The sequence below is a fragment of the Tamandua tetradactyla genome, chromosome 13 (genome assembly GCF_023851605.1).
Source record: "Tamandua tetradactyla isolate mTamTet1 chromosome 13, mTamTet1.pri, whole genome shotgun sequence".
Lineage (NCBI taxonomy): Eukaryota > Metazoa > Chordata > Mammalia > Pilosa > Myrmecophagidae > Tamandua > Tamandua tetradactyla.
In genome coordinates this window covers 266,478-277,586 of record NC_135339.1, presented here as the reverse complement: position 1 = coordinate 277,586, position 11,109 = coordinate 266,478, and the positions used below count along the sequence as shown (strand labels likewise).

The 11,109-nt window shown below is 42.1% G+C and overlaps 1 long non-coding RNA gene across 1 annotated transcript; it reads right to left on the bottom strand.

The window, feature by feature from the left end:
- Window positions 1-559: 559 nt before the first annotated feature.
- LOC143652972 (uncharacterized) lies at window positions 560-3,858 on the bottom strand. The gene is made up of 3 exons (XR_013160990.1): window positions 3,778-3,858; window positions 2,719-2,789; window positions 560-1,424 (listed from the first exon to the last, which is right to left on the bottom strand). It is a non-coding gene; the product is annotated as an uncharacterized LOC143652972 (long non-coding RNA).
- Between the last annotated feature and the right edge of the window lie 7,251 nt (window positions 3,859-11,109).

Below are 11,109 nucleotides of genomic sequence, written 5' to 3'. Positions count from 1 at the left end.
AACCCAGTTGTGCAGGATGCTTCAGCAAGGGGGTGGTGGCCAGCAGGTGAATAAACAAGTCTTGCTTGGGTTTGTATTCATCAGTGGTCCTAGTATATGTTCATTATGGGATTGAAGGATCTCTGGTGTTCACACCAATGACAGTATCAAATCCAATCAGTTATCTTCATGATGTCTATCTGCTTGGGGCAAGATTCTGAACCATGCCATCAGTCCTCATGTTCAGGAAGTTGTGTTGTAGTGATGCCTCAGAGCTCAGAATTTGGAACTGAGTAGAAGTATGTGGGCTTCCTATGTGCTGTTGTCACTGATAACTAAGTCAAAGTCAGCAGTAATGACACATCCAGATGCCTAAGCTGTGGGTGCATCCACTGAGGCTACCTCAGGCTGATGGGCAGTATTGGTGTCTGTAGACTCATGTGATGCAATACAGATACACAAATGCTGTGACTTCCTTGTTCAGGATCAATTTATCACTTTGCTGAACAGAAAAAGCATCAGCATTGTGATTCTGAAAGCCTTAATTCACATTTAGGGCCTTCCCACTTAGGAACATGAGAGCTTGGGCTATTCATCTCTTCACCTCACCTTCTCCACCTGGGCCATGAGTATAAGAAGCAAAGGCCAGGTGCAGTAGGGCTGAGGTTAGAACAAGGTCACATACACAGTATGTGCAGTGGTAATGGGACATATTTTAGAAGGTTGTCACTGCAAGTTGTCCAGTATATGCAAGACAGTGTCATCTGTGGACATGTACACAGCCCCCTTACACACACTCAGTCACATGTCATAGATTCACATTAGACTTCCCTAAGGCCCCATACTGTGATACCTGCAGCAGCTAGAAGGAACACAGGTGCTGCCAGGGAGCATACAAATAAGAGCAGAATTCTTTGAATGCAAATGTGTCTTATATCCTGCAATTGCAGAGAAGATAACATTGATCAGGCCATCCTGTATCATGTTTACTCATATCTTGATGTTGTATAAAAACAGATGGAAAACAGTAGTAAAGTCAAGACTCCATAAGGAGGCATTGAAGTCAGCTATGGGAAAATGCAAGCTTTTCCTGGAGGATATTTGTCTCAATTGGTAATTACCTAAGGCTTTATCAGGAAGACAAATGGTTGCTGAGGACAAAGTCCTCTCCCAGTTGGTTGATAAACTGATACTGCCATTTGCATGGTCCTCTTGTAGCAGTTGATAGGTGGTCCCTTCCATCTTTTCATTCCCCCAGTACAGTAGCCAATATCTGTAATGTATATCAGTATATTTGAAGATCTATAGTCTATTGCAAGAGAATGTGAATGGGAAAGGAACATTTCCGTCTTAGAGAGAAGCAGATGATTTTACCTTACCATCACAGGTGGCATCCTAAGCAGTCTCATCATTAACAGCCTCCTCTGCTGGTTCCTCCTGGGGAGCTGGGGGGACACAAGTTAATCATCAGAACATTGTTGTGTGTGTAGATCACACATGACTCAAGAAACTTGGCTGGAGTTTGACAGTGTGGACCACTGTAAGGGGTTGATTGGGTAGAATGCATGGTCCTTGGTGCTCTTGGCTTTCCTATGTGGAAGAAAGAGAGACCAAGGAGAGGAAGCAAAAAGTCATAGAAATAGTCCTTGACCTTGTAGCTAAACAGAATCCATTTCTACCACCTAGAAAACTAACGCAGTGCCTGTCACACCCTGGGATGTTCTTGCACAAATGACCTCATAGAAATGTGTCACTGATAAATACAGGAGACTGGGGATATTTATCTATCTCTTTGTCCATCTGAATAGTGTGTATTGTAAGCAATCTCACCCTATATGGCTTTGAGGAGGATTGAAGGAACTAGTCTATGAAACCTGAGAGATGGGATTATTGGCTTGGAATTGTTGACACTGGCAATTGTTCCATGCAGATAATGCCTACAATTCAGAGAAGTGCACACAAGCACTAACATACACACACACATTCAGAATCACTCCACACTGACTTCCTCATGGACACTTCTCAACTTTAATTCATGCTAATCCATCCTATCCAAAGAGAACCCAGCTTGACTTACGGACTGTAGAGACAGGGACAGTTCTTTACCTGGAGATCACTTACTCTCACCACAACCCCCATTCTCCATCCAAACGTGGCTCTCCACACAAAAGCTGACAAGGAAGTCCCATCATATTCCTCTAGAACTGTTTCCTCTGTCTGTGATTCCAGAATATGTACCTTTTCTTCCTGTTCTTGAGGCCAACTTTAATGAAGGAAGAGAAACCATGTAAAGATCTGATAATGTGATGCCCTGTTTACACAGGTCTTTTGCTCTAGAAAACCACATAATGAGACCATGATTAAGTCAAAGAATGCCAAAGCCAGAGACAAAGAAGACCATATTATGGTCACAAGCTTTCCTAAAAGATTTGTCTTTTAAACCATTTTTTTTGTGTGATATCACACGACTCATACTGCAGGAAATGTAATCGAATCCCAATGAGGAGATGCTCTCTCCCAAATATTTGCCATGCATTTTTCATTCTGATGCTACCCACATTGCATGCCCTTTTGGAATCAGGATTCAGTGGGTCAGAGATTCCCCTGACTCCTGCATCAAGTAGACGGTATGTATATTCTATATCATACTTGATAAGGTTTTCAAATCTTATCTGGATTGAAAAAGAAATTAAGAAAGAAAGCAATCTACTCATTAGAAACCAAGAAATACACATTTACCTCACTCTTGCATATGGTCTCCACGTCTGCCCTGGTGTTAGCCTCCACCTCCAATGGTTCCACTCTCTGAGCTTGGTGGATAGAGAGGAACTGTCAGTACATTGATAGTGCTCTTCCTGAATGACTCAGGCTACTTCACTTGACTTTGACAAAAGTCCTCTGTTGATGGATTTTGATGGTTAACCATCATGAACTGAAGTACTTCTGGGTCATCTGCTTCCTAAATTGGACTGCTTTCTCATCTGTGTACATTGTCTCTTTTTCTGTGTGTGTTACTGTCTTTCTATTCGGTGACCTATTGGTCATTGTAGGTTTATTTTTGTGTCTATGGCTCTTGTATGTTGAAAGACAGGATGGTCGTGGTTCAGTTGAGAGAAACTTACTCCATTTGTCTCAAGCTTTTCTCTATGGAGGGGAGGGTTTTGGTAAAAGTTTACCTAGTAATATCTGTAAAACTTGTGTATCTGGGGTAACTGACAAGTATGAAAGAAAATGTGTATTTTGATTTTAGTTCACAAATTGACTGTTAAACATGCACCTTCTTAAGATATTTCTGAATATTCCTGTTAGGAATGGACCAGGTCCCCAAATATATGGAAATGAATATACATTTCTAGAGAAGAGTAGCAAGAAGGTACAATGAAAACAAAGGTAAGAAATCTTCATTGTGTGAAATGCTTCCCTACCCATCTCTACCCATAGAGATTCACTTCACATTCCCTAAATGAGTAATTTCTTATGTCCTCTCCTTCAAGAGTACAAAAAATTAGTAAAACAGACATCCCCAAATTCTTTCAAGGGACTAGCTAACAGGGAAGGAAGTGAGGAGCCAAGGCGTCAAAGAAATACCGTGTTTTTCTGACTGTAGATGAATTTTAAAGGAAATCCGGTTGTTAGAAAAAATGTGTAATTAAGTGGTGAAACAAAACTATAAAGCACAACTAAAATGGTTAGGTATGGGGAGGGGAATCTGAAAAACAAAGTGAGAAAGAAGTGGAAAGAAATTAACTTTACCCACTTGGCTACAAGAATTCACGAAGCAGGGCAATATGAGAATACCTCTTGAGCAGCAATTCATGTTTCCCCTGGCTTTTGATGGGAGCTGAGGTGTCTGTAGCCACTCCCAATCTTGAATGTCTCTGCATACAGAGTGACATTTAAATCCATGAGCCCTAGGTGCATCATCAGATCACCATGGCAATGGATCATCACAGAGTTCTGAGGCTGCATTTATTCTTCGCCTTGTGAGGTCCAACTGCTCTTTATATACATGGGTGATTTTCGGTGACCATATAATGAAGAGAAAATGTTTTTGTTTTGATAATAACTCTTATGAAAGAAAATGGTCTGCTCTCCCTCTCATGTATCGTAGGGTGAAGAAGGACATGCTGACTTTGTCAGAAGAAATAGAAGTTTCATTCTTGATTTGAAATCTCACCCTTTACACATCTTCTACATGCCTGAGTCACCCACAATTTCTAGATGGAGTAGTGCAAATTTTTTCTGGGGTAGATATGAACAGCATCAATATAAATTTGGTTGACAGGGTGATATGTCCTTCTCCTAGAATATAAACATCGAATGACAGACATCCTTCTGCATTAGTTAGGGTTCTCTAGAGAAAGAGAATCAACAGGGAACACTTGCAAATATAAAATTTATGAAAGTGTCTCACGTGACTGTAGGAACGCAGAGTCCAAAATCCACAGGGCAGGCTGCGAAGCCGATGACTCCAATGGATGGCCTGGATGAACTCTACAGGAGAGGCTCACCAGCCAAAGCAGGAATGGACCTGTCTCCTCTGAGTCCTCCATAAAAGGCTTCCCATGATTGCATTTAGCATCACTAATTGCAGAAGACACTCCCCTTTGGCTGATTACAAATGGAATCAGCTGTGGATGTAGCTGACGAGATCATGACCTAATCCTATGAAATGTCCTCATTGCAACAGACAGGCCAGTGCTTGCCCAATCAGATGAACAGGTACCACAACTTGGCCAAGTTGACACCTGTCCCTAACCATGACAGTCCACCCCTTGTCAACTTGGCACCTATATATATATCACCTTAGACCATACTTAATTTCCAAATGAAAACAAATAAGCACACATTTTTTCTTTTACTTGACAATACTCAACTGTCCTGCATATAACTGGAAACACATTAAATCTCTCCAGAATAGGGTGCAAATCCTTGGGCAACATTCATTCTTAAACTTGATATCTTACAACTTAAATAGTATAACACAAACAAAACAGCATTACAGTCCTCGTTTCTGTAACTGATCACGTGGTCGAAGTTCATATTTATCACTACCTTCTTCCACTACCCATTCCATGTTCCCTTTCCCCTCAGCAAGCACTTCAGCTGGCCGTGGTTCTTTGCCTGGTGGGGTGACCCAAACCTTCATTCGTGAAGTCTCAGAGCCATTAGTGGTCCTGCCTGGATTGTGTTGTTGCAGTTTTCCATTGATTTTAATCACAGGGCATGGTAGTACTAATAGATGCCCCAGGGGATCTCCTATATTCCAAGAAAACTCTTCTTTACCTCCATTATGTAGTTGCAGTCCTACTTCCTTCTGATAGTCAGGGTCAATTACCCCAGACAATAATGTAATCCCCTTCTTGGTGTGTTGATCCAGAGGCATAAGTAACCCAAAGTGGCCAGGTGGCAATCTCAACTTCCAGTTCAGTGGTATCACTGTTGTTTCTCCTGGAGAAAGCACACCCCGTTTTGGAACTAAAACCTGTAGACCAGCAGAACTCAGGGTAGCAGGGACAGGAAGCAAATATTTTCCTAGTGGATCACTAGGAGTAATAGTGAGTGGCACCACACCCATTTCCATCCCTTGGTTCCTGGACCCATGGATCCTGGCTATGGGAGAAACAGCACCATACAGCAGACGCTGATTCAGAGCATACACAGCTTCCTGGAGAACATTACCCCAGCCTTTCAAGTTTTTGCCACCTAGCTGGCACCATAATTGAGTTTTCAAAAGGCCATTCTACCGTTCTATCAATCCAGCTGCTTCTGGATGATGGGGAACATGGTAAGACCAGAGAATTCCATGAGCATGTGCCCATTCCCGCACTTCATTTGCTGTGAAGTGTGTTCCTTGATCCGAAGCAATGCTATGTGGAATACCATGACGATGGATAAGGCATTCTGTAAGCCCACGGATAGTAGTTTTGGCAGAAGCATTGCGTGCAGGGAAAGCAAACCCATATCCAGAGTATGTGTCTATTCCAGTTAGAACAAATCCCTGCCCCTTCCATGAAGGGAGTGGTCCAATGTAATCAACCTGCCACCATGTAGCTGACTGGTCACCTCGGGGAATGGTGCCATATCGGGGGCTGAGTGTGGGTCTCTGCTGCTGGCAGATTGGGCACTCAGCAGTGGCTGTAACCAGGTCAGCCTTGGTGAGTGGAAGTCCATGTTCCTGAGCCCATGCATAACCTCCATCCCTACCACCATGACCACTTTGTTCATGAGCCCATTGGGCAATAACAGGAGTTGCTGGGGAAAGAGGCTGACTGGTATCCATAGAACGGGTCATCTTATCCACTTGATTATTAAAATCTTCCTCTGCTGAAGTCACCCTCTGGTGTGCATTCACATGGGACACAAATATCTTCATGTTTTTAGCCCACTCAGAAAGGTCTATCCACATACTTCTTCCCCAGACCTCTTTGTCACCAATTTTCCAATTATGATCTTTCCAAGTCCCTGACCATCCAGCCAAACCATTAGCAACAGCCCATGAGTCAGTATACAAACACACCTCTGGCCAGTTTTCCTTCCAAGCAAAATGAACAACCAGGTGCACTGCTCGAAGTTCTGCCCACTGGGAGGATTTCCCCTCACCACTGTCCTTCAAAGACACCCCAGAAAGGGGTTGTAATGCTGCAGCTGTCCACTTTCGGGTGGTACCTGCATATCGTGCTGAACCATCTGTAAGCCAGGCCCGAGTTTTCTCTTCCTCAGTCAATTCACTGTAAGGAACTCCCCAAGAGGCCATAGCTCTGATCTGGGAAAGAGAAGGTAATGTGGCATCAGGAGTGGAAACCATGGGCATTTATGCCACTTCTTCATGTAACTTACTTGTGCCTTCAGGACCTGCTCTGGCTCTATCTCGTATATACCATTTCCACTTTACAATAGAGTGCTGCTGTGCACGCCCAACTTTATGGCTTGGTGGGTCAGACAACACCCAACTCATGATAGGCAACTCAGGTCTTGTGGTAACTTGGCGCATGGTTAAGCGTTCAGTCTCTACTAAGGCCCAGTAGCAGGCCAAAAGCTGTTTCTCAAAAGGAGAGTAATTATCTGCAGCAGATGGTAAGGCTTTGCTCCAAAATCCTAAGGGTCTGCGTTGTGATTCTCCTATAGGGGCCTGCCAAAGGCTCCAGACAGCATCTCTATTTGCCACTGACACTTTCAGCACCATTGGATCTGCTGGATCATATGGCCCAAGTGGCAGAGCAGCTTGCACAGCAGCCTGGACCTGTCACAGAGCCTCCTCTTGTTCAGGTCCCCACTCAAAATTAGCAGCTTTTCTGGTCACTCGATAAATGGGCCAGAGTAGCACACCCAAATGAGGAATATGTTGTCGCCAAAATCCAAAAAGGCCAACTAGGCATTGTGCCTCTTTTTTGGTTGTGGGAGGGGCCAGATGCAGCAATTTATCCTTCACCTTAGAAGGGATATCTCGACATGCCCCACACCACTGGACACCTAGAAATTTTACTGAGGTGGAAGACCCCTGTATTTTTGTTGGATTTATCTCCCATCCTCTGACACGCAAATGCCTTACCAGTAAATCTAGAGTAGTTGCTACTTCTTGCTCACTAGGTCTAATCAACATGATATCATCAATATAATGGACCAGTGTGATGTCTTGTGGGAGGGAGAAACGATCAAGGTCTCTGCGAACAAGATTATGACACAGGGCTGGAGAGTTGATATACCCCTGAGGTAGGACAGTGAAAGTATATTGCTGAGCTTGCCAGCTGAAAGCAAACTGTTTCTGGTGGTCCTTACTAATAGCTATTGAGAAAAAAGCAGGAGCGCCGCCGGCGGAGAAAGAGAATATATCATTTTTTAAAAGTTAAAAAAAGAAACAAAATACACCCAGGTAAGCCATTCGAAGAAACTGGGAAAAATGGCTAGTAGACATCACCATATGCATTCCAAGCTGACACAGAAGCTCCCCAAATCATTCCCCCTATCTTGAGCTATGCTATCTTTCCCTGAATGCCTAAACGTTTTTTTTTTTTTTTTTTGGCTGTAGAATGGTAAACTTGCAACATAATGAATTCCCTTTATAAAAGCCATTTCATTTCTGGTAAATTACATTCTGGCAGCTTTAGTAAACCAAAATATTTACATATACGCTTTAAAAAGGATATTAATTAATTCAATCTTACAAATAGCTTGTGTATTGGAAATTTTTAGAATGTCATTTTCTCTCTATCTGAAAAAATAAAAATGTATATATTATGAAGTGCTGGTTAAGGCAAGAAATACCACACATGTTATTAGTGACTGATGATATCTTTGCAGGTTTTGGGGAAGGACATACTCTAGAATCTATCACAATATATGGTTCATCCTTTAAACAAACAACCACATGTGAAGTTACCCAACACAGAGGAATTTCCAAACATGTGCAAAGAATTTCTCAGGCTCATAAATAGCTACTTCAGAATTCTATACCACTCTAGAAACACTGATTACCTCTTAGGATGGATGTCCTGGGAAAGATCTAAATTAATGCTTACATTTAAACATGTATGCTCATTGCATTCTTTAAAAATCAGTTGAGGAATAACACACTCTATCTCCTTGTTGAAATGCCATATTTATTTCTCAGTTTATCAGTTTCTGGATTTTCCATTATATTCCAAATCACTAATATTTGAGGCTGAGAAAGATATGGATTCAAATTTTTGAGCTTCAAATGCAGCCTAAGTATAACTTTTCTTTTATAAGTCTCTCTTCCAAAGTTTCCAAAGTTTCTCACCTATTCCCGCCCATTGATGTAATACTTAAGTTTGGGCTTTCTTTAATCTTTCACTGAAGAATGCTGACATTGCAGCCAAATGCCACTCTGAAAGCTTCCAACGCTGACAATACTAGACCTGACACTGTCTTCACTGCATTCCTAGGTGTGAAACATTTCCCATAAAGAAAAAAAGAATGGAACCACATTCTAAGTTCCAAGTCACTTGTTCATGAAATGGAAACTGCTTGGAGAAAAAAGGTGGCTGAGGTAATGGTCTGGGTGAGTAGAAACAAATATGATAGGTAAAATAATCCAGAGTAAAGTTTACCAACACCTAAAAACATAATTTCAGTAAGAGGAGACTAAAATAATCATTGGAGAATATGACTTTTAGCTCAGAAATTGTGATTATTCATTCTTCTTTCTTTCTTGTTTCCCATACTTCTTGATCAAGCAAAATCAGGCATTTGAGAAGTCACTGCAGGGTGTTGACAAAGGCCTTTTTTGCTTCACATCAATATGTCCTTTATTGTGCCAAAATCAAGAAAACAGCCAGGAGTATAATATGTGGAAAGGATGGCCCTCTCTTCTCCACTGAAAGTGGAGGAATTTGGTGACCAAGATGGTGGCTTAGCAATGTGCACATATTAGTTTGTCCTCCAGAACAACTACAAAATAACCAGAAACAGTACAGAATAGCTACTGAGGCCACGTCAGTGACCAGACACACAGCATACCCCAGTCTGGACCAGCTGGATGGGCTGTGAGCCTCCCCAGAACCATGGGTTCCCCAAGCTGCTATGGCCAACACCCCTCCCCCACAGGCTGCTTCCAAGAGGGGAAAGGAAAGAGACTTTAATAGCAGCAGGGGGTGCACCCAACCAAGCACCAATTGTTGCATTAATTAATAAATTCTGACTCGTAAAAATAGGCCCCCAGCTCAGGTGCACCTGGTCAAAGAGGAGGTCACTCATTGGGCAAACAGAAAAAGAAAAAAAAAAGAAAAGAAACAGAGATTTATGTGGCTGTGTTTCTACAAAGGCTTGACTGCCTCTGAATTCAGTGGTAGGACTTCTCAGGCTGCAACTGTGCCAGGAATAGGCAGAAACAAACTCCTTTCACAGCTTGACTCGAGTCTGTGCCTTCCCCAGAGGAGGGGTGAAGCCCAACTCAGGTGGAATCCCTGCCTCAAGGAATTCAGACCCCAGGACTTGGTAATTTGAAGCCATTAAAATCAGCCTACAACCTCTCCTCTATCTCCACCATTCCCCCAGCAAGGAGAGTCTTCCAAAGTTAAAGGTGCCACATCATCTTATGCTGGTGGGACCTGCAAGCAGACAAGCACCACATACTGGGCAGGATAAGAAAAACAGAGCCCAGAGACTTCACAGGAAAATCTTTTAAACTGCTGGATCTCACCCTCAAGGATAACTGATGCAGGTGACACCTTCACCCTGATAGAAGGCCAGTTTAGTCTGTGAAAACCTGGCTGGGGTCTATAATACCTACATAGACCCTCCTATGGGTGGGGGGAAAAGGCACCATGCAGGTAGGGCAAGAAACAAGAAATAAAGAACTGTAAAATTCTCCTCTGTTAAACACAACCAAAGCTAGAGGTCCTGAAAAAGCTGAACTGAATGTCAAAGAACAGATAGGCAACAAATTCTTCCAGCAAGAAAACCCTAGGTAAGAGAAGTGAAAGCAATCTCCAGAATAAACTAATTAAGGTAATTAAATGTCTAGACACCAGAAAAACATAACAAATCACACCAGGAAAATTGAAGATATGGCCTAGTCAAAGGAACAAACCAACAGTTCAAATGAGATACAGGAGCTGAAACAATTAATTCAGAATATATGAACAGATGTGGAAAACCTCATCAAAAACCAAATCAATGAATTGAGGGAGGATATAAAGAAAGCAAAGAATGAGCATAAAGAAGAAATTGAAAGTCTGAAAAAACAAATCACAGAACTCATGGAAATGAAAGGCACAGTAGAAGAGATTAAAAAAAACAATGGAAACCTACAATGGTAGATTTCGAGAGACAGAGGATAGGATTAGTGAATTGGAGGATGGAACATCTGAAATCCGACAAGAAACAAAAACTATAAGGAAAAAAATGGAAAAATATGAGCAGGGACTCAGGGAATAATGACAATATGAAGCACACAAATATACGTGTTGTGGGTGTCCCAGAAGGAGAAGAGAAGGAAAAGGGAGAAGAAAAACTAATGGAGGAAATTATCACTGAAAATTTCCTAACTCTTATGAAAGACTTAAAATTACAGATGCAAGAAGTGCAGCATACCCCAAAGAGAACAGATCCAAGGAGATGAACTCCAAGACACCTACTAATCAGAACGTAAGAGGTCAAAGAGAAAGA